This window comes from Bos javanicus, chromosome 21 (genome assembly GCF_032452875.1).
Source record: "Bos javanicus breed banteng chromosome 21, ARS-OSU_banteng_1.0, whole genome shotgun sequence".
Classification (NCBI taxonomy): Eukaryota; Metazoa; Chordata; class Mammalia; order Artiodactyla; family Bovidae; genus Bos; species Bos javanicus.
In genome coordinates, this window is record NC_083888.1 from 61,092,481 (window position 1) to 61,117,321 (window position 24,841).

Sequence of the window (24,841 nt, forward strand, 5' to 3'; positions counted from 1 at the left end):
TGAGAACCCAGGATTCTTTCAGAGAAGGAACATGTGGTTTCTTTTGGTGGAAGATGGGGAAAGTAGGGCTGGAGGCATCCCCAGGACCCAGACCACGAAGGACCCTGAGCGCCTGCCCACAGAGCTGGTCTTTTGTCTTGCAAACCACAGAGAACATGACCAGCTGTTCTTTGGCACATCTGGGTTTTGCATCAGCACATTTCCTCTCTTGGCAAAGCACATAGCTTCTCATCTCCTGAACACTTCAAATCCAAATCATGTTCTTAAGTAGACACGGAGATCCAACCAGTCCATCCTAAAGGACATCAGCCCTGAGTGTTCATTGGAAGGACTGATGTTGATGCTGAAACTCCAATACTTTGGCCAGCTGATGCGAAGATCTGACTCATTGGAAAAGACCCTGATGCTGGGAAAGATTGAAGGCAGGAGGAGAAAGGGACGACAGAGGATGAGATGGCTAGATGGTATCACCGACTCAATGGACATGAGTTTGGGTAAACTCCGGGAGTTGGTGATGGACAGGGAAGCCTGGTGTGCTGCAGTCCATGGGGTCAAAAAGAGTCTTTTGACACAATTGAGCGACTGAACTGAACTGAACTGAGACACAACAGACCCCACACTTTCAATATGCCTTGCTGTCATGGTGGCCCTTCTCAGTTGATTCTCCAGAAGTAGTTGTGATATGGGTGGAGGTGAATGCAAGATACAAACCCATAGCCATCTATGGTCACTTTGGGACCTGGTACTTCCTGGCCTCCCATTGGCTGAGACCCCCCATCTGGAAGTGGAGGTCCTTAATCCAGGGGTTAAACCCTGATGCAGTCCAGACCACCTTTCACAGAATAGCACTTCAAGGAACCATCCCCTTCTTGCAGGCTCTGTGGCCAAATTTTGAAAGCCTCGCTTTCCAGGCACCAATATATTTCCAAGGACTCTAGAATCCAGAGCCACTTTCTTTCTCTTCCCACCATGGTTTGGTTCAGCCTAAAGATGCAAACCAGTGCTACACATCTGTCAGCCTAAAATTCATGGAGCTATTTGGAAGCAAAACCAAGAAAAACAAAACTGATTAGGGAAAGATCTGCTTTCAGAAAAACCTATTTCTGTCACAGGGGGATGGATAAATAAAATAATGTTTCAATAATTTATGCAGCCTGCATGCGAGAAAACATTGGAAATGTGAAATGAGGACGACACATAAAGAACAACCGAAGTTGATGGCTGCTTTAATCAGTTCGGTTGATAATTCTAAAATAAATTGGAAAAATCAGTCTTGCTCTCAGAGTTTGAATGATGATAGGACGGTAGGAAGATGTGCGTTCTTTCTCCTGGAAAGTGCTTGTTTTTTCGTGTCCCTTCAAGGACACCCTTCTCAGCCCTTGACCATAGGTCCCATCCCTGGCCAGCTTTTCTCCTATCTTCACCGCTCTGTGCAATGTTTGCATGTTAACCTCCAAGCCCTGCCTCGCTGAGCTTGAATTTCATAGAACTACTCAGGACTCCTCTGTGCATGAGGTCAACTGGCCATGGGGAGAATGGATTTGTAAATCTCCATTTTTCAGATTGCCCCCACCTTCCAAGGCAGCACTGAGATGGTCTTGAAGCAACCCTGGGAAAGATATAGAGTCATATTTCTTTCTTTCTTAAAAAATATTTATTTATTTGGCTGCGTCAGATCTTAGTTACAGCACAGGGCATCCTCATTGCATCATGTAGGATCTTTTGTGGTGGTGCACGGACTCTCTAGCTGGGACACACAAACTCCAGCATGGGGGTTCAGTAGTTGTAGCACATGGGCTAAGTCGCTTTGCAGCATGTGGGGTCTTAGATCCCCGCCCAGGAATCGAGCGCACCACCCCTGCATTGCAAGGTGGACTCTTCACCGCTGGAGCACTGGAGAAGTCCCTAGAATCATATTTCAGTTCTGTTCGGGTAAACATTTATTTGGCAAGTCAACTGCCCAAAGGTTAGAGAAGACTTCAGGGAGATAGAAAAATAATGAGGTGGTGGATGTGATTTGAGGTCCCTTTAGTAACATGGAGGATCTCAGAAATGACTTTGTTCACCACACTTATTCTCCAAGCCCAATCTTGATGTTCCTCTGATGCCTTAGTCTGGGGTTGCTCTTTTCTATCTTCCCGCTCACCTCCCAACTCTTTTTATATTGGGTAAGCAAACATTCATTCCAGTCAAGCTAGAGAGTCCATGGAAAGGTAGGAGCACGAGAACAGTCTTCTGAATCTACCGTTGTTGGGAGATGGCCTGGGTGTCCCTAGATGTAACCACAAGGTAATTCAATTGGTCTTGATAAGCTATCATCAGAGACGCAACTGGGAAGTAGCCTGTTGAGTACTTGTTGTATTTCTGGGGTCAAAGGAGAAATAGCTGAAGAAGCCCAAATCAGGAAAAGGGAGGCAATCCAAGGCACAGCCAGAAGCATAGAATCTAAAGTGGAAAACCACCTCCAATTCCCGGACTTCCCAGGGTGATGGAGAGAAGATGGAAACCAACACGGTGTCTGGAAGCTCAGAACTTCGAATCAATGGTCTAGCATCAAGGAGTAGCCGTGTGACTTCCCAAGCCCGGCTCAAAGCACACGTGTGCGCGATGTCTCTCCCGGGGTTAGCCCTCATTGCTTCTTGCATCTCAGTTGCTACCTATTTCACGCTACCACCCTTCCTCCCTTCACTGTATCAACCAGCATCCCATAACAAGAGAGGTGCCAGGAAGCCAGAAAGCATGACCTTTGCTTTCAGTTTAGTGACGCTTTTCTTTGGCTGTACTACAGATATCGTGTGCTATATAATATCCCTCAAGAGTGCTAATGAATTTCAAGATGGAGGGGAGTATGCCTGCCATCCTGACCTCATCACTAACCCTTGGGTTCATGCATGACCACCCCCATGTCCAGCATCATAGATCAGGCACACAGCTGAGACTGCCAGTGTTTTATGCACCTTTGTATCTTCAGAGCCTAGAGGAAGTACTTGCCATTTAGGGACCCAGTTCTGTTGAATCAGAGAGTGAATGCACCAGCCAACTAGGGGAAAGTGATGGAGAAGCAGTCTAAGACTAGAGGACATAGACAATCTGTTGTGTGGCCCTGTTCAACAGATGTATCTGGTGGGAGAGATCACAGCCTGGAGAAAAAATTTAAGAGGCCTGGGAGGCAGGTTGTGACTTCAGACTCTCCCTCTTCTCCTTCTCCAAACCTAATACTGACCCAGGTTCTAACTAGTTGTTGCTATTCAGTCACTAAGTCATGCCCAACTCTTTTTGTGACCCTGTGGACTGCAGCATGCGCACCAGGCTTCCGTGTCCTTCACTCTTTCCTGGAGTTTGCTCAAACTCATGTGCATTGAGTGCTTAGTCACTCAGTTCTGTCCAACTCTTTTCGACCCCATGGACTGTAGCCTGCCAGGTTCCTCTGTCTGTGGGATTCTCCAGGCAAGACTACTGGAAGAGATTGCCATTTCCTTCTCCAGGGGGGTCTTCCCAACCCAGGGATTGAACCCAGGTCCTATATTGCAGGCAGATTCTTTACCATCTCAACTACCAGAATGCTATCTAACTAGTAGTCTAGTTAGCCTCTGTCCATATCATCCTGTCAATGTCCCCTCTCCTCCAATGCAAAAATGCTCTCTACAATGTTCTGAACAAGGGTTTGTCTGACCTTCTGTCATACCGAGAGTGACAGGGAGCTCACTACCTAACAAAGCAGCTTAGTTTCATGTTGGATGCCCCTCTGCTAAAATGCACAGATGTCCTTTCTGGCCATTTCTATCTACTGGTCCTGAGTCTGAGGTTCAAAACCCTCCAGGAGCTTAATTCACCCAGTCGCAACTCAGTAGTACTTCAAGCTTTTGATAATAGACATCATGCCCCAGACTTCACTTGTCAAGACAAAGCGTCACCGTCCTTTCCAGACTTTCTTGGGTGATGATGTGGCCTGGAGACCCTTCACCCCTTATTTGCCATGATGTCCCACTAGGGACAGCTTCACAGCAGGTTGCAGTTCCCTTGTCCCTTCCCATGTATCTTTCCCTTGACTCACATGACCATGGGAAGGGTTGATGAGCTGATTTTACTTTCTCTTTCTCAGAAGGACCTCTGTGTGTCCCCCTGCAGGGAAGCCTCAGGTACCAGTGAAATGTCTCTGTATGGACTTCTCCGGTTCCCATCTGGGTAAGGACATCCCGCAGGACTGATCTGAACTGCCTGAGGTCAATCCTATTGACCCCAGGATTTGCTTCCTCAGGATTTACTTCCATTATGTGGCATTTACCAGCCCAAGACAGAAAAAAAAAGAAAGTGAAGTTGCTCAGTTGTGTCCGACTCTTTGTGACCCCATGGACTGTAGCCTGCCAGGATCCTCCGTCCATGAGATTTTCCAAGCAAGAATACTGGGATGGGCTGCCATTTCCTTCTCCAGGGGATCTTCCCAACCCAGGGATCGAACCTGGGTCTCTCGCATTGCAGGCAGACTCTACTGTCTGAGCCACCAGGAAAGTCTTTCCATTTACTAACCCAAGAACCCAAGTGGGTGCTTAAGTACAGCTTTGGGGAATGAATAAGTGCATTTAGCTGATAAACCTTGGCATGCTCAAGACCGGCCCAAGAGCAAGGAGGAGACAGTGCCTGGCCCCAGGAGCTCTGTGTTCCAGCTCGGTGAAGGTCTGACAATGATGCTAGCCTTTTCTCTGGCTCGTTCTGTCTGTCTGTCTCTTGCTCTCTGTAAGAGTTCAGCTCTCCTCTCCTCTCCTAGCCCCCCCTTCCCCAGCCCCTTTGTCGACACTTGATCATTTACATCAAGTTGACATTCGCAGAGTTTACTCAGGGGTCTGTAATTGTATTCTTTCCCTGGTTCTGCATTACCAACCATGAAAATGGAATCTTATCATCCCTGACCAATTTTTAATGTACAAAATGATTTGGCTGAGGTTCAAAGGGAGGCACAATTGAAATCAGGTGAATGATACATGTAGTTTTTTCAGTTCCTCCGTGCTTAGATTTGATTGTTTTTTTTTTTCGGTCTAGCATAGAAGAAAAAGTAGCTTATTTCTGCAAGTTATATAAGTGCATTTGTGTGCTGTGTAGGTAGGAATCACTATACATCCCAAAGCACAAATATGTATATGATGGTGTGTTTGCTTATATTAACATCCTCACATTTCACACGTGTGCATCTATTTAGACATAAGTAAACAAATATAATTATATTGTTTGCAATTTTATTGATGGCAATCAAATTTGCAATGATCCTTAAAATGTATTCAAACCCCCCAAAGGGCTGGAACAGCCCTGCAGCTAGAGCCCAGGATTAATGGTTGGAATATTCAAATGAAGCCCTGACACCCTTTTGTTCATTCAGAAAGGAATCTCTAGAGAGAAAGTGGGGACTCTGGCCTTGGCCAGAATTGTCTTGGGTCTCAGATATACTAATGAGTAATATCCTCATGTCCTTTGGCAAATGTCATCCTAAAGGGAGTAGCCAAGAAGCAGGAATGTCTTGCCAAAAAGTGGAGGCGATTTACTGAGCACTGGGCTGAGAAATCTCTAGCCTGAGTGCCATTGTCCTCGCTTTCCGAGATGCGATGCGTTGCAGCAGACAAGCCAGTATATCTGGCTTGGAAGGGTGAAGGCACTACCCCCCATTCAAGTTCTTGGCCAGAAACTCTCCGGTGTGGAACAAAGAGGCTCCTGTTTGACCAGAGCCAGGCCTGGGGCTCCCTGCGAGTCATGTTGCGCTTTAACTGCCTCTGAAAACCCATGAGTTGAGTTTGTTCCTATTTTATTTTTTTAAAAGGAAACTGGAGGCTCAGAAAACTTCCGGAGTGTTCCCAAGATTATACCACGTGCTAAATGGTGGATTCAGGATTCAAATCACCATCAAGCTGGTTCCAAGTGTGGTCTGTAATTATAACACTTAGGGCTCCTGGTCAGCAAAATGCTATGCTATGCTAAGTCGCTTTAGTCGTGTCTGACTCTGTGCGACCCCATAGACGGCAGCCCACCAGGCTTCCCCGTCCCTGGGATTCTCCAGGCAAGAACACTGGAGTAGGGTGCCATTTCCTTCTCCAACACATGAAAGTGAAAAGTGAAAGTGAAGTCACTCAGTCGTGTCCGACTCTTTGCGACCCCATGGACTGCAGCCTAACAGGCTCCTCCGTCCATGGGATTTTCCAAGCAAGAGTACTGGAGTGGGGTGCTATTGCCTTCTCCGGTCAGCAAAAACCCATCTTCTATTCTTGGGCCCCATGGCCTGGTTCATCAGGGGATGTCACAGTCATGTCTGATGTCAGAGTCCTCCAGGAATGAAACCAAATCTCTCAGGATGTCCTGGCAGACAAGTTGAGGATATGGGGGCAAAATTCCACAGTCGTTAGGGGTTGTTGTTGACAATTGTACCCGGAAGGGATCAGTGATTGATAGGCCTGATGTTAACTCCTTGGGGTTTTTCTGTATTGTGCTATGGGCTCTGTCTCAACTTCTGTCCTGCTGATCATTTTGTTTTGTAATTAATTTATTTTGGCTGCACTGGGTCTTGGTTGCATCACGTGGGATATTCCGTCTTCATTGTGGCTTTCAGGATCTTCTTTTTTTTAAGTTGCAACATGTGGGTTCTAGCTCCCTGACCAGAGATTGAGCCTGAGCCCCCTTCACTAGGAGTACAGAGTCTTAGCCACTGGGAAGTCTGGATCATTTTCTTGACAACTCAAATGAGGACATTGAGTTTCTTTTCTTTTTTTTTTTTTTAGGACATTGAGTTTCTTATCAGATTTGCAGCTGGTACAGAGTGAGGAGGAGCTGCTAATGTGTTTGTTGCCAGTTCTGGACTTGAAACGACCCTGCTGCTTAGTCTTGGGTCCATTCTCAAGACGGATCACGCACTGCCCAGAAGCTCCTAGCTTTCTGAAACATCTGCCCGCAAAGTCCCATACATCTCAGCAACACCATGAAAACACACCATTTTCACTAAGGAAAGGAACCGTGACTGATAATAGCCATTATTTACTGAGTCCCTTTTATGTGCTGGGTACTTAATAAATGACCCCTCACGTTGACTTCTCCCAATATTTTCTAGTGTTTGAAGAAAGTGAGTCACCTATTTAAAGTCTAGGGAGCTTTGGGGAAGACAAACCAGGATTGAAACACAGGCATCTGGGTCCAAAGCGTGTCTTCCTTTTGCTGGGTCATGAGCCCAACTCCAACCCCTTCTCCTTGCTAGGAGGCTGGACTTGAAAATAGGAACTGGCAGGGGTGGGGAGGGAGGGTGGAGAGACTGGATCACAGGAAATTGTAACTATCTTGAAGATGCTGGGCTAATAAACTTCTGTATTGCCTCTGCAGAACTCAAAGTGGGGTCTGCTACAGCAGCTGTGGTCACTCCTTATTATAATCATCCGCAGGTTTGATGAGCTCCTCCTCCTGACCCACTTAGGTGGGAGACAGTGGGTAGTCATCTCTGTATCCCCCGAGAGCCCCTTTAGGGCTGGCATGTGTCCAAGGAACCGGACAGAACTCTCGCAGCAGCAGCATTTGACACTCCCTTTCAGAATTCTCCTAGATTCCTGGCCTCGCTGCTTCTCCGGCCTTGAAATTGAGGGATACCGTTGTGGTCATGGGTGGGCTCACAGGGCTCCTGTTTATGAAAAGGAAATCTTCCTGGTATCTGGAGAGATGACAGGGACTGAAATGCAAAGGAGATGATCGCTGGTCATGTGATGTGGAAAAGAGCTCCCCAGCATTTCCAGAGGTCCTGCTGCCACCATCCATCCTGTGTCGATGGAGACGTTGCTGGCTGGGGATGAAGCATCCTTCCTCTGCAGGTTGAACCAGTGTTTCTGTCCAAGTGACGCACTTGGACTCATGGGCACACATGCATGGCACACGTGTGGCTCTGCTAGCAACAAATCATGGGGCCATCAATGAACAAAACAAAATTCTGCAACGTGCTTTATTTATTTAAAAATAACATGAGCCACTTTTAAAGTCTTTATTGACTTAGTGTGCTTTATTTTTTAAAATGATGTGGACCATTTAAAAATCTTTACTGAATTTGTTATAATATTGCTCTATTTTATGTTTTTTTTTGTTTGTTTGTTTTCTTTTGGCTGTGAGGCATGTGGGAGCTTAGCTCCCTGACCAGGGATTGAACCCACATCCCTGCATTGGAAGGTGAAATCTTAACCAGTGAATCACCAGGGAAGTCCCATTCCGTGTGCTTTAGTTGTTATTGAAATCACTGCTGGTAATCCTCTCCACGTCTAAGGAAGAAGACTATGTGTTATTATTTTCACCAACATAAACATTAAAAGAGAGTATTGGTGTTTACATAAGATTATGCTAAATTAGGCTTTGGATGTATAGCTATGATTATAGAACTCTACTCAAAGACCTTTCCTGTTGAAAGTACAAATTCCCTCACGTGCCAATATTTTTGACATCTAAGATCTGCTGTGATTTAAACCCACTAGCCTTGCCCCTCTTTATCTCCTACTGCACCCCACACACTGGAGAAATTGGGTTCCATCTCTCTCCTCTATGTGGGACCCGTGCTTTTCAAATTCCACCCATGTGCCCAGGCTGCTTCCTCTGCTAGAGACGCATCTCTCACTTTAATTGGCTTCAATTCTGTCTATCCTTCAAAGACCCTCTCAAAAGCTCCCTGTTCCCAGAGCATTTACTGATCTTCCTGATCAAATGGAGTTGTTTTCACTTTGATGTCCCAAAGCACCTTTTCTTTGTCTCCTACTTGGCACACATCATGTACTTGTTAGAGATCCCATCGTTTTTGGAGTCAGAGTCCTGCCTCTAATCCTGCCTCTATTTCTTATTAGTCATAGAAGGGCAGGTTATTTAACCTCCCAGAGCCCCAGCTTTCTAAACTATAAGATGAAAGAATGAAACCGACTTTACAAGGTTGACCAGATAACTGCATGAGATAATATACATGAACTGTCCAGTGAATTGCCGAGTGGGCAGTATGGATTATTTATCTTCCTATTGTATTTTTTTAAGGGCACAATAGCAACTGCGGTAAATAAACTCCAAAGTCTTGGTGGCTCAACACTTTAGAAGTCTATTTCTGACTCAAGGAAAGTCCTATGGTGTGTGTGCCAGGCAGCCTCTCATGTAGCGAGTCAGAGATTTGGCCTTTTTCCATCTCAGCTCGCTTCCTCTTGGGGCTCAGCATCCTTTTTACTCAGCCAAGGGTGGCAAAATGACTTGGAACTGCAGGTCTTGGTTTAAGATGGAAGAGGAGAAGAAGGTAGAATTCAGAGGACTTTTATATCTCTCTTGCTAATTTTGGTGGCTTTTCTGCTGAGCACTCTCATGCTGTGGGCTGTGATTCCAAAGCACTTCCAAACACTCTGTAGAGGTGTGACTGGCCAATGAATGACCAACGCAGGGTCATTTTTAGCAGATTCCTCATGGAAAAGGAGTTTTCATGGAACTCACACCTTCTTCTATCTGGCATCTGGGAAGAGAAGAGGAACACTCACTGGGTGGATGCCTAAGAGGGCTACAGAGACTGATGAATGACTGTGACTATAATTAAGAGCCACCCTGAGTGAACTGGTTGCCTGATTGGGTGAGAGAGCCATTCACTCATCAAATACTTCCTGGCGCTTCTTTTGTTCCAGGCACTGTCCTGGGCTCCTGGCATACTTTCAACTCACAAAATACCTTCAAATCCTCCCCCTCATGGGGCGAAGACTCTCAGTGACTGAATGATACTGAGATCTGGGCTGTAGCTTCATTTCTGCTGGGCTTCCTCTGCCATGTCAGATGACCTCATGTGTTTGGATGGGCTCCACTGGATGGAGTCTAGAAGGACAGATGGTGAGAAAATGTTGACTTTGGTATGGACTTCACAGAAGTAGAAGATATTAAGAGGAGGTGGAAAGAACACACAGAAGAACTATAAAAAAAAAGATTTTTAATGACCCAGATAATCACAATGGTGTGATCACTCACCTAAAGCCAAACACTGTGGAGAGCGAAGTCAAGTGTGCCATAGGAAGCATCACTATGAACAAAGCTAGTGGAGGTGATGGAATTCCAGCTGCGCTCTTTCAAATCCTAAAAGATGATGCTGTGAGAGTGCTGCACTCAACATGCCAGCAAATTTGGAAAACTCAGCAGTGGCCACAGGACTGGAAAAGATCAGTTTTCATTCCAATCCCAAAGAAAGACAATGCCAAACAATGTTCAAACTACTGCACAATTGCACTCATTTCACATGCTAGCAAAGTAATGCTGAAAATCCTCCAAGCTAGGCTAACACTATGTGAATTGAGAATCTTTGAGATGTTCAAGCTGGATTTAGAAAAGGCAGAGGAACCAGAGATCAAATTGCCAACATCTGTTGGACCATAGAAAAAGCAAGAGAATTCCAGAAAAACACCTACTTCTGCTTCATTGACTATGCTGAAGCCTTTGATTGTGTGGATTACAACAAACTGTGGAGAATTCAAGAGATGGAGTATCAGACCACCTTACCTGCATCCTGAGAAATCTGTATGCTGGTCAAGAAGCAACAGTTAGAACTGGACATGGACCAATGGACTGGTTAAAAATTGGGAAAGGAGTATGTCAAGGCTGTATATTGTCACCCTGCTTATTTAACTTACATTCAGAGTACATCATGAGAAATGCTGGGCTGGATGAAGCACAAGCTGGAATCAAGACTGCTGGGAGGAATATCAATAACCTCAGATATACAAATAGCACCACCTTTATGGCAGAAAGCAAAGAGGAACTAAAAACCCTCTTAATGCAGATGGAAGAGGAGAGTGAAAAAGCTGGCTTAAAACTCAACATTCAAAAATGAAGATCATGGCATCCAGTCCTATCACTTCATGGTAAATAATGGGGAAACAATGGAAAAAGTGTTCCATTCTTATTTTCTTGGGCTCCAAAATCATTGCAGATGATAACTACAGCCATGAAATTAAAAGACACTTGCTTCCTGGAAGAAAAGCTATGACCAACCTAGACAGCATATTAAAAGGTAGAGACATTACTTTGCAGACAAAAGTCCGACTAGTCAAAACTATGGTTTTTCCAGTAGTCATGTATAGATGTGAGAGCTGGTCCATAAAAAAGGCTCTCTTTGAGCACCAAAGAATGATGCTTTTGAACTGCGGTGTTGGAGAAGACTCTTGAGAGTCCCTTGGACAGAAAGGAGATCAACCCAGTCAATCCTAAAGGAAATCAGTCCTGAATATTCATTGGAAGGACTGATGCTGAAGCTGAAGCTCCAATACTTTGGCCACCTGAGGCTAAGAGCCAGCTCGTTAGAAAAGACCCTGATGCTGAGAAAGATTGAAGGCAGAAGGAGAAAGGGATGACAGAGGATGAGATGGTTTGGATGGCCTCACCAACTCAATGGATATGAGTTTGAGCAAGCTCCAGGAGTTGGTGAAGAACAGTGAAGTCTGGCGTGCTGCAGTCCATGGAGTTGCAAAGAGTCGGAATGAGTGACTGAACAATAACAACGATATTCTTGTCCCTGCCTCCAAGGATCTTATTTTTCAGTAGCGATAAGTAAGGAGCCATGCATTTGGAGGACATTTTTTTTTTGTGGGCAGTAGGGAATGCACTGAAATAGAAGTCAGGGGACTAAGGTCTGGTCTGGTGCCCTGACTCATTGTCTATCTGTCTTTGGTTCTCAATTTCCCCACGTGCAAAATCCTAAAGACGCTGAGTCCAGCCTTCTCTTCTGGTTCTTTCATCCTCTGACATTATCGTCCTCAAAGGCAGACATCATCTGGATCAAGGTCCACAGGAATGATGGGCACCTGTGAGCTCAGCTGGATGAGGGCAAGTGGGTGAGGTCAAGGGGCAAAGCACTGTGGTTACAGAAGCCACTTCTGCCCCAGACTGTCCCTGTAGGTGGCCTTATTCCACCCCAGGGCACTGACATAAACATGACTCACTGAGCATTTGGTCTAAAGCTGGTGGAGGGTGGCGTGTTCTTGTGCTTCGGAGCCACCATGACTGTGTGATTCCGCACCCACTGTGACTCTGATATCTGTCAAGGAAACTTGTGGATGGTAGCGGGGGATATGTCGGGGGTAGAGGCAGAGGGATGAAGGCTGGAAAGGTGGTGGTGGGTCTCACACGTGGGGCCAAGTGTGGGCTTTATTTTGTAAGCTAATGGATCCCGCCCCAAATCCTGGGACAGCATCAGATGGAACATTTTCTCTCCATGGGAGCTGGCAACTGCGGTTGAAATTCTGACTCTGTCACTCACTAGCTGTGTAAACTCAGGTGGGTCACCTCGCTTTGTGAGCCTCAGTTTTCTCAACACTAAAATGGGGATGAGACACGCAACTCACGGGGTTACTGTAAGATTTAAATGAATGCATAAGTGTGCAGTTGCTTACAAGGACAATTCCTTGTCCCTGGGAAGAAAGGATGAAGCAGGCGACCCCTGAGGTTCCTTCTGACCATGAAATCTCATGTTCAGAAGGAGAGGGCAAGGTGTACCCAGCTCAGTATGATACAGACAGCTTGACTCCATGAGCAGTTCTGGACATTGGGGTCATACATTATTTTTGACATCATAAGGTATTTGCAGAAAATTCAAGGATAATGCCTCAGTGTTTAAGGGGAAAAAAAAAAAAGGCTGAGCAGAGTTTCAATTAACTTAATTTTGTTTTATTTAACTATTCTTCTCTCTCTCTCTCTTTTAGCCATACTGCTTATAGGATTTCAGTTCCCCATCTAGGGGTGTAACTTGTGTCATCTGCAGTGGAAGTGCAGAGTCCTAACCAATGGACCACCAGGGAATTCCCTCTTCTCATCTTTGACAACGCCGTTCCCTCTGTCAAACCTGGGAAGAGAAACCCAGACCTCGGGGGCTTGGCAGGGAAGAGGAAAACCCAACTGTGAGTTCCTTGGCCTCATTTCCTGTAAAATGTTTCTGCATCATCAGTTCAGTTCAGTACCTTAGTCAGACTGGAACAACAGGCTGGTTCCAAACTGGGAAAGGAGGACGTCAAGGCTGTATATTGTCACTCTGCTTACTTAACTTAAATGCAGAGTACATCACGCGAAATGCTGGCCTGGATGAAGCACAAGCTGGAATCAAGATTGCCGGGAGAAATATCAGTCAGTAACCTCAGATATGTAGATAATGCCTCCCTTATGGCAGAAAGTGAAGAGGAACTAAAGAGCCTCTTGATGAAAGTGAAAGAGGAGAGTGTCTGACTGTGTGACCACCTTGGACTGCAGCACTCCAGGCTTCCCTGTCCATCACCAACTCCTGGAGCTTGCTCAAACTCATTTCCATTGAATCCATTGAGTTGGTGATCCCATCCAATCATCTCATCCTCTGTTGTCCCCTTCTCCTCCTGCCTTCAATCTTTCCCAGCATCAGGGTCTTTTCAAATGAGTCAGTTCTTCACATCAGGTGGCCAAAGTATTGGAGTTTCAGCTTCAGCATCAGTCCTTCCAATGAACATTTCGGACTGATTTTCTTTAGGATGGACTGGTTGGATCTCCTTGCAGTCCAAGGGACTCTCAAGAGTCTTCTCCAACACCACAATTCAAAAGCATCAGTTCTTTAGTGCTCAGTTTTCTTTATGGTCCGACTCTCATATCCATACATGTCTACTGGAAAAACCATAGCTTTGACTAGACAGACCTTTGTTGGTGAAGTAATGTCTCTGCTTTTTAATATGCTGTCTATGTTGGTCACAGCTTTTCCCCCAAGGAGCAAGTGTATTTTAATTTCATGGCTGCAGTCACCATTTGCAGTGATTCTGGAGCCCAAGAAAATAAAGTCTGTCTCTGTTTCCATTATTTCCCCATCTCTTTGCCATGAAGTGATGGGACTAGATGCCATGATCTTAGTTTTTTGAATGTTGAGTTTTAAGCCAACTTTTTCACTCTCCTCTTTCACTTTCATCAAGAGGCTCTTTAGTTCCTCTTCACTTTCTGCCATAAGGGAGGCATTATCTACATATCTGAGGTTATTGATTGATATTTCCCCCGGCAATCTTGATTCCAGCTTGTGCTTCATCCAGGCCAGCATTTCGCTTGATGTACTCTGCATATAAGTTAAGTAAGCAGAGTGACAATATGCAGCCTTGACGTGCTCCTTTCCCAGTTTGGAACCAGCCTGTTTTTCCATGTGCAGTTCTAACTGTTGCTTCTTGACCTTCATACAGCTTTCTCAGGAGGCAGGTAAGATGGTCTGGTATTCCCATCACTTTAAGAATTTTCCATAGTTTGTTGCGATCTGCAAAAAGACTTGCTGCTGCTGCTGCTGCTAAGTTGCTTCAGTCGTGTCCGACTCTGTGCAACCCCATAGACGGCAGCCCACCAGGCTCTCCCGTCCCTGGGATTCTCCAGGCAAGAACACTGGAGTGGGTTGCCAATTCCTTCTCCAATGCATGAAGTGAAAAGTGAAAGTGAAGTCGCTCAGTCCTGTCTGACTCTTCATACCCCATGAACTGCAGCCTACCAGGCTCCTCCATCCGTGGGATTCTCCAGGCAGGAGGACTGGAGTGGGTGCCATCGCCTTCTCTGCACAAAGACTTAGTAGTAGTCAATAAAGCAGAAGTAGATGTTTTTCTGGAACTCTCTTGCTTTTTCTATGATCCAACGGATATTGGCAATTTGATCTCTGGGTCCTCTGCCTTTTCTAAATCCAGCTTGAACATCTGGAAGTTCATGGTTCACGTACTGTTGAAGCCTGGCTTGGAAAACTTTGAGCATTACTTTGTTAGCATGTGAGATATGTGCAATTGTGCGGTAGTTTGAGCATTCTTTGGCATTGCCTTTCTTTGGGATTGGAATGAAAACTGACCTTTTCCAGTCCTGTGGCCACTGCTGAGTTTTCCAGATTTGCTGGCACATTGACTGCGGCACTTTCACAGCATCATCTTTAGGATTTGAAGTAGCTCAACTGGAATTCCATCACCTCTGCATCATGGAGTGCTTTTTTGGGCTGCCCCAGAAGAAGCAGGGTGATTGGAGTGCCTGATTACTCTCTTAGTTTGCCCTGTAAAACCTTGTACACATTTCTTAAAAAAGAATCTCTGAGCAATGCTATACTGCCAATTTAATCATTCCTGATTGACTGAGTCTTTGGCGTAAGAGAACTCTTAGATCTCCTCTGCATGGAGACTATGAATATAGTTGACTTTTCAACCTGTGTTTGTTTATTTTTTTGATTTTGGCTTGTTCTTGCTTTTGACAGACAGATGCCCTAACACTCTGAATCTCTAGGAGAAGGGATTTGGTGATGTTTTAAAACCTATGGCTTTATTCCCCAGCACGAATGCCTAGGGATGGAGCATGTTCACTTCCGAACACTTCCCGTTAGCATCCCCAGATGACCTCCAGCCCTTGAACCATGCTTAATTGAAGATGGCAAATAAACATTGCCCAGCCAGAGGTCCCATGCCCGGCAGTTATAGGACTCATTAAAAGGAAAAATGACCAGCCTTCCAACTGTCCACACGGGCCTTTCCGTGTGTAATGTGGGATGCTGCATTTAGAGTTGCATTAATTTTTTATCATTCCTTAGTAATTAACATTGTATTTCTGCTGATAAACCCCATCAATATGGTGATTTGATTAGCAAAACATAAAACTACTCATTAAACTCCAATTATGTTGCTCAGGTATAATTTGATTTTGATTGGGTGGAAAAATGCTGTTGTGTTGTCTTTTTTTTTGCCTAGTCCCCCCTTTAAAATACCCAGTTAAGTGCTGCATTTACAATGCTGGTGGTGATGCAAGGTTTATTTAGCAAAGGCCGTTGCCTCTCATGTTTACTGAGAACTCAATGGCCTTTAGGTGGCAACAGTGGGGATGACATTTATGGAATCTAATAGTCAGAAACCTCCAGATAATCCTCCTTCCCACTCCTGGTGGGAGGCCTTCTGGCAGGGATGGTCATCTTTAAGGGGTCCACACAGCATAAACAGTCCCGATACTTTTCTGTGCTGAACGAATGGAAGTGAGTGTTCAAGGATGACGAGACAGGCTGAGGGTGCTGGAGCTGCATTTTAAAACTTAACTTTGCATTTATCTCCTGTGTATACACTCTCTTCCCCAACCTTCCGACAGAAAAATATCCGATCTGGTAAAAATAAACAAGAGTCTCTCTCTACGCTGCTCTAGACCCGGGAAGATACTGGTTTATTTAGATGTCAGACTTGGCCCCAAGAAAAGATGGATTTGGTCTGACAGATCAAAAGGTAATTTGAATGTTCAAACTGTGATGTCAGCGTTCAACTAGTATGGGTCTGCAGGGAATGGAAGGAATGCTGTTTTAATGAACTGATTCCTTCCATAGAGATTCGTGGAACATTTATGACCGGTCAGACACTTGTTGGACCAGGGATGCGGGGCAGCTGAGTGGTGACCCTGTATCTCATGGAACACGCATTCCAGTGGAGAGGAGTCCCTGATGGAACCCTCGTCAGCTTCCCATCATACCTGAAATTCAAGCCAAGATCCTCACCATGGGCTTCAAGGCCCCCAGCCCAGCTCCTTCCATTCGCCCTCACCCCAGTCAAACCCTCCTGACACTTCCTGTTCTCTGGCCTTGTCTGCCCCAGGGGCTTTGCCCTAGCTATGCCTTCTACCAGGAATGCTCTCCCCAGGTACTTGCCTGGCTTGCCTCCTCACTCATCCACATCTCTGCCATAAAGACAATTTCTCTGATTGATTTAAATACAACAGCAGCTTCCAATCAGCCCTCACTTCCCCACTTGGAATGATTTCTTCATAGCTCAGCACCACTGGATGTTATATTATTTGCCTTTATCTGTGTGCACCAGTGGAATGGAAGCTCTCCGAGGGCAAGGATTTGTCAGGCTGGGGTCATACCCACAGCACCAGACTAGCGCCTGGCGCTCTGTAAGTGTGCACTTAGCCTTGTCAAGTGACTCGATGGCATGAACCAATAAGATCATTTCAGGCAATGGGATAAATCAGGACCCTGTGAAAGTGACTGTGGGTGAGAGGGAACCCTTTATGTAGGGTTGTTGAGGAAAACCTCTTTGGAAGATGGCAGTTGGGCCAAGATCTAAATGATGGGAGAGAGCCAGCCAAGCAAAGATCAGGGGAGGGAATGTTAGGGGCGTGGGAACCTCAAATGTAGAGGCCTTGAGGCAGGTACTGGCATGGCGTTTCAAGGAACAGAAAGCAGACTCACGCACCTGGAGCCAGCAGGCCAGGTCATGGGCCTTGTAGGGCTTCATCCCTCCAAATTGTGCAATATCCCTGCCAAGGCCCTGGGCAGCTCCCACCCAGATGGGCTGGAGGGTCTGGACTGAGCTCCACCAGCAGAGGGAGCTCTGGGGTGCTCAGCATCCAGCTTGCCTTCTCCCAGCCCTGGGCATTTGTCTAGCCATCAAAACTTGACTTCTCCAATGCCTCTGGGACCCTTGGCCAGTAACTCTCCTGGTCGTCCTTGTGGGGTCATGATGGCCTTTTCTTGGAAATATACTTGTGAATGTTCACTGTTCCCAGCATCTCTGAGCCTCCCCTGGCATTCACCCCACACTTAATAGTAAGAGAAACAACTAACTCCTTCCTCAACCATGATCAACAGCTATACCCTCTAGTCTGAATATTTGCTCCAGGTCTTCTTTCTGTCTGAAACTTCCCTCTTTTCTTTCTGGAAAATGTCTACTTCAACAGTAGGTTCAGCTCAAACGCCCTCTTTTCCGTGAAGTCTTTGAATGGACCGTGACGCTTCCTCCCAAGCCAAACCAAGCCCTCTGTCCTCAATCATAGCACTGCTACCACTGTCTCCCTTCCAAGAAGCATGAGTTCCCTGAGGTCAGGAGCCACATCTTCAGGGCCCATCACAGAGTCAACATGCAGAAGATGACTCATGACTGGATAGATGCACCATTACACAGCACTGGATGGAGTGCCGTGGCCCATCATGGGCTGGAGTGGGGAAGTCCACCCGGTGCAGGCAACAAGCGATGCAGTCTCTGTAGAGAACTGGAGAACAGTCCAGAAAAGCCAAGCCAAAGCCATTCCTGTGCCCTTGCATTTCTGAACACTGTGGTTGACAAAATACTTCTTCCCTCCGAGATGGGCTTCCTATTTCCCCAATTCCAACTGGTCATCACTGGCAGCTTCGTTTTTTGATTTGTTTTTGCATTTTTGGTCAGCCCAGTGTATTTTCTCATCCTGCTTCTTCCTTTTTGGAGAATTACATTCTAACTCTTTTCTCTCGATGAAGGTGAAATAGGAGAGTGAAAAAGCTGGCTTAAAACTCAACATTCAAAAAACAAAGATCGCAGCATCCAGTCCCATCACTTCATGGCAAATAGAAGGGGAAAAAGTGGAAATGGTGACACATTTTATTTTCTTGAGTCCAAAATCACTACCGATGGTGACTGCAGCCATAAAGTTAAAAGATGCTGGCTCCTTGGAAGGAAAGCTATGACAAACTTGGCATATTCAAAAGCAGAGGCATCACTTTACTGACAAAGGTGCATCTAGTCAAAGCTATGGTTTTTCTGGTAGTCATGTACAGATGTGAGAGTTGGACCATAAAGAAGACTGAGCACCGAAGGACTGATACTTTCAAACTGTAGTGCTGGAGAAGACTGTCGAGAGTCCCTTGGGCAGCAAGGAGATCTGACCAGTCCATCCTAAAGGAAATCAACCCTGAATCTTCATTGGAAGGACTGACGCTGAAGCTGAAGCTCCAATACTTTGGCCACCTGATGCCAAGAGCTACTCATTGGAAAAGACCCTGCTGCTGGGAAAGATTGAGGGCAGGAGGAGAAGGTGGTGACAGAAGATGAGATGGTTGGATGGCATCACCGACTTGATGAACATGAGTTTGAGCAAACTCTGGGAGATAGTGAAGGACAGTGAAGCCTGGCGTGCTGCAGTTCATGGGGTGGCAAAGAGTCGGATATGACTTAGTGACTAAGCAACAACAATCCTAACACTGCATGGACTTTGTGGGCCTGACAATCCCAGCTCTGACCTTTCTGTCTCTAAGAATATGGAACCAAATCTCTGTAGGACTAATGGAGGGGTCTCATCCGCATAGACACAGTGACAGCTTTAAAGGGATCTTCCTGGAAAGCTAGAGCCCTTCTCAGGCCTTTTCTGCTGAATCGAATGGGACAACCTCCTTCTTCCCATGGAACATAGTTTTTGGTGCTTTTGGGACTGCCAGAGGCTGTGTTTTCAGAAAGAATGAGCAAGACTGGCCTGAAGGGAGTAGAGGGGAGATCCGGAACAGGAAGAAAGAGCCGGGACATTTTTCAAGGCTTTGGATCCAATCAGGCCTGGAAACTCACATCGTGTGAATCAACCGACTCCTTTTTCCTTAAGCTAATTTGAGTTGAGGTTCTGTTTGTCACTTGCAAGTGAAACAGATCTGAATAACACAGGAGGAAGAGATGTTTTGACGTTTTAAAGCTCTCGCAATGATTTATCACCTAGATGTGTAAAACAGGCCAAATCTCTCAAGGAAACGGCAGTGGCGCAACTCTGACGCCCGCGTGGCGACGTTCCACTGGTTTGATGCTGCTGAGGTGTGTTCCCTGCCCTGGAGAAGTGACAACACCAGCCCGGAGGAGGAGCCCGGCTGGGGAGGAGCCAGGAGGAAGAGGTCTCTTTGGAAAAACAGAACCAATAGGGACATGGAACCTTTCTCTAGAGATACATTGAGTTGACAAAACAATGTTTTACACCGTCAGTTCAGAGTTGGAAGATACGGTTGGCAACTTCTCTTTTCCACCCCAGCCAGGTTGGTATTCCTTCCTGGCTGTATCCTAACGATCTGACTTTCAGTCACTGCCTCCCCTGGAAGAACACCGTTGGGACTCACCTTCCCAGACCATGACGAATCTGGAGACAGCTCGCTGGCCTTTGGCTGCTTGAAGCCTTTGGAGACTGGAGGTACCTTAGAGATCACCCACATCAAACTATTTCAGATTTCATGGGGCAAGACGGTGGACGGCTGACTCAGTGGAGTCTTAGAGCCTCCCTTGGAAAGGTCTGGACATGATTTAAGGGAACGGTCTTTCAAGGCTGCAGTGCTGGCTTTGTCAAGAAGCTATATTTTCTCATTCATTTACTTATCATTTATCATTCACCTATCTTTCATGCATCTGTATCCTAGGGGCCATGGTGACAACTGGAGTCAACCACTTCAGGGGCCCAGCTTTCTGAAAGATGTATGGACTGAAAACATCCCACTCTCAGTCTAAACTCTTCTTGGTTTGAAGCCTAAAATGTCCAAAGTAACAACATTCTATCATAACTCATCTCTGGCTGATGAATGAGGGATGAAAGTAAGAAATAAGATAAGATTTGGAAATATTTGGCATGCCATTTTCACTTTTCAGGTGGACAAAATTACCTAGTGCTGGTAAGGTTGTAGGTTAGCAGTCTCTTGCTTACATTGGTGGTAGAGATATCATTTTCAGAAGGTGTTTTGTTAACTCTATGAAAAATTTGAATGTACATGTTCCTTGACCCAGTTCTATGCTTAGAGTGAAAGTCACTCAGTTGTGTCTGATTCTTTGCAGCCCTATTGACTATACAGTCCATGGAATTCTCCAGGCCAGAATACCGGAGTGGGTAGCCTTTTCCTTCTCCAGGGGATCTTCCCAACCCAGGTATCGAACCCAGGTCTCCCGCATTGCAGGCAGATTCTTTACCAGCTGAGCCACAAGGGAAGAACCTCTATACTTAGAAAATTCCCCTAAAGATGTAATTTCAGAAGTATGCAAGAAATGGATACAAAGTGCTTCCTGGGGGCATTGTCTATAGAATAAAATCCTTAAAACAACCTCAGTGACCACCAGTAGGGGGCTGGTTAGATAAATTATGGTATATCCTCTCAACACAATTTCTCCAGATAATCAAAAAAGATGCAGAGAATAGGATGAAAAAAGTTCTAACAATTATTATGTGGTTTGTGATTTCAAAACACCCCAAACTTCAGCAAAATGGGAAACACCCTAATTGCCTATCAGGACCAGTAGAGGAATGGATGAACTGAGGACCACAGTTTCGTCACAGGCTGGAACACTGAAGCAATTGAAATGATTATCTTCCCTCTCTCTGCATCAGCATTGGTGATTACGAACATGTTGATTGAGAAAAGCAAATTCTGGGAAGGTACATTCAGTATAACTCTATTTGTGCAATAGCAAGTACATATACATAACACTACAATATAATTTTATCAATATTAAACCATGTAGTAAAATTACAAAAGTGTGTATGAAAATCATACACACCAGACATCAGGATAGCGGCTGCTCCTGCAGAGGAGGTCCAGATGGGACTTACGGCTTTTACTTGTAACTCTTTTCCTTTTACTTGTAACTCTTTTACTTGTAACCCTTCTTTCCGTCTCCCTTTCTTTCCTTCTTTCTTTCTTTCCTTTCATCTGAATCAAATAAAATAAGGCACGTGCATGCTTAGTTGCGTCTGACTCTTTGTGAACGTACGGACGGTAGCCCACCAGTCCTTGGGATTCTCCAGGCAAGAATACTGGAGTGAGTTGCCATGCCCTCCTCCAGGGGATCTTCCTGACCCAGGGATCGAACCCATCTGAGCCACGAGGGAAGCCCTAAAACAAGGCGAATATTGCTTAAATCTGGATGGTACATACATGGATATCTGTTATATTATTTTCTGTATGTTTGAAAAACTTTGCTGAAAGCCAGATATATCTCCCTCTTGAGTAAGCATATGTTAGTATAGATGCTGGTATCAGTGTTAAAATTTTTGTTTTCCTGGTGAGATACACATGGAACTGTTAGCAAAATGTAACTTTAAGGGGAGGGATAGAGAGAGAGGTTTGCATTCATTTAATTTCTTTCTGTACCATTTGACAACTGAAAAAAATTTTTTTGGGGGTCACACCATATGGCATGTGGGATCTTAGTTTCCAGCCAGGGATTGAACCAGCACCCTCTGCATTAGGAGCACAAAGTTCCAACCACTGGATGGCCAGGGAAGTCCCTATTTGACAATTTAAAGATGTGTGTACCTTACTTCCTGTCCAGCCTACTATCCATGCATCCGTTGCCATGTCTGCACCTAATAGGAGTTATCAGGATGTTGGGATTATAAACCAGTTTTGTTCTCTCCTTTAAATTTCTCTGATTAGAAGCCTGAAAGTGAAAGTGTTAGGTGCTCAGTTGTGCCCGACTCTTTGTGACCTGCCGGACTCCTCTGTTCATAGGATTCTCCAGGCAAGAGTACTGGAATGGGTCGCCATTCCCTTCTCCAGGGGATCTTCCCAACCCAGGGATCGAACCAGGGTCTCCTGCATTGCAGGTGGATTCTTTACCAGCTGAGCTACCAGGGAAGGCTCGTCAATGTTATTTAAACACAATAGTTATTTAGCACTGCTATTTTAATAGAAATTTAGAATTCTTTCCTGACAAACTGGCACTCTGATTTTTGGCAAAACTTAGTCCTGGTGATAGAGGAGATCTTGTTTGTGAGTTTGCTTTTTGCTTTAAGGGCCCAAAAGTCACCCTCGGGATGGTCGATGCAGCCCCTCATTTTAGGTGAGGAGATGGAGACTGGGATGCTTGGCCTTGAGGAGGGCAGAGGGATGGGAGGAGAGCACCTCGGTGTGTTGAGGACACTTGGGAAGGTGCCCTCCTAGCCTGCGCCTATCTGGGAGATGGGCTGGCGGGATGGGGAGCAGATTTGAGCCCCTCTTCTTGAGCAGCCAGGTGACGGCTCCGGGGACAGTCTGTCTGCTGGCGGCAGGCTCCGTCTCGGCTCCAGCCGCAGGAGCTCCGCGGCCGCACCCCATTTGCTGCATGTGTTCGTGCATCCCTTGAACAGGGCAGCCCATGTGGAAAGACAGCGAGCAGATAGTTCCAGCTGTTGTCACTTATGCTCCAGAGAACAATTCTGGGAATTAATGGCTGCTAATCCTGCAAATAAGGTAGATACAGCACGGTGTTAGATTCCAAGCTGCCAAGCTCGAGTCACCAGCCTTATTTCATAAATATGCTTATAAGGATGCTGCCTAGTCACTCGGCAGGGGGATGGGCCCACCATCCTCTCCCCTGCCTGCGGCCTGTGGCCTCCTGCACTTTCCCAGCCCAGGGAACAAATGAGGTCAATAAAACCTTTAAAACAACTCCTTAGGAGACCCATGTCAATGGATAATCAGGGAAACTTACAAGGAGCCCTGATACCAATTGCTTCAGAGAGCTTAAAAAAAGACAAGTACCAAGGATGGGATACTTAACTGTAACAATGTTTCATTTTAATAATAGCTTTTATGTGCTACAGTAAGAAGTATCAACCTCCATTAAATATAATGGGCTGATCCTTCCAGGGACAGGGAAGAAAGGGAGCCATTCTTTGGGGGGTAGCTGAGCGCGCTTGGGCTTTTAACTCATCACTTGTGCTTTCAGCGAGTGAAGTTGACACATGGGATGGAGCTGGTTTGTCTGGCTTTTCATTCAGGGGCTTGGGGTCAGCTTGGTGGGAGGAGGCTCCTGGGTCAGACTGGATGGGTTGGAGTCGGGGGTGAGATTTGCCCAGGAGAGAGGTCAAGGTCATGGCTGGGAATGCAGTTCTCATGGCAAGGGAGGAGGCAAGATTGGAAATGGGAGAAACAGCTGCTTGATGGGCGATTGAAAGCCCCGGCAGAGGAGAGGGTGGTAGGGAGTGAACACGGGGAGGTGAGTGCCAAGAGCAGGACAGCTCTGCTCCAAGCTGTGCTGGGGAAGCGTGGAGGGACCTGGGGAACAGACCAGGACTGGAGCTTAGCCGGGAGCAGTGGCTCCACTTCGGGTCCTGTCGCCCTTCCTTACCCTGGGACATCCTTCCCAAGGATGTGTGGTTGTTGCTGTTTAGTTGCTAAGTCATGTCTGACTCTTTGCGACCTCATGGACTGTAGCCCGCCAGACTCATGGGTCCATGGGGATTCTCCAGGCAAGAATATTGGAGTGGGTTGCCATTTCCTTTTCCAGGGGATCTTCCTGACTCAGGGATCTAACACATATCTCCTGCATTGGCAGGTGGATTCTTCACCAATGAGTCTCCAGGGAAGCCCTAAAATACCTCCCTTAGGCCTTAGAAACCCTACTCAGCACTTATCCAGAGGTATCATGCTGCAAGGAGGACAATCGTGCCCTTCCAAGGGAGAGTTCCCATCACGCGGGGGCTGCCATCCCAAGCCTGGACTTCATAGATCACCTTACACTTCTCATTCTAAGCGAAGGGTCACGTTTCCCCCAGATCTTCCATTTAATCCTCCCCCCACCCCTAGCAGGGCCCTTCTCCATCAAATTCTCTGCGAGCCTTGGGGATGCTCTCCCAAGCCAGCTCCTTGGTGGCCCTCTTATGGCTATTGCCATGGCAGCTCCAGGACCCAGAGCAGCCCCAGGAGAAGCTGTCTCCTCTCCTCTCATCAGTTACATGGGTCCTCACTCCCACTGAGCTGTGACTGGGGTCCCTGGGCTCTGGGGCACGGCCACCTCTTCCTTCTCCTGAGCCTTTACCATGCTGTAAGCTGTGAGCTTTCTCTTTGGTTATAGAGCCCCTTGGCGGGGTCCTATCTTCCTGTTGAATAGCATGGAGCTCAAGGAGTGACAGGGAGCTGTGTTGGGGGTGGGTAGGGGTCATCAGGGGAGTTTGATAAAAGGACTGTTTACCGAGGCGAAGGAAACTGGCGTGGGATGGGAATGCACACTTGGGCCAGGAGCAGCTAGGAGGCTTTACCCTTCACAAGGCTGAAGGGGCAAAGAGGGGTGATGCCCAGAACTGGGGTGATGGCTGCTCCTCCAGGCCACTGGTGGAAGACAGAATCTCTGCGACCACAGCCAGCTGGTCCCTCCCA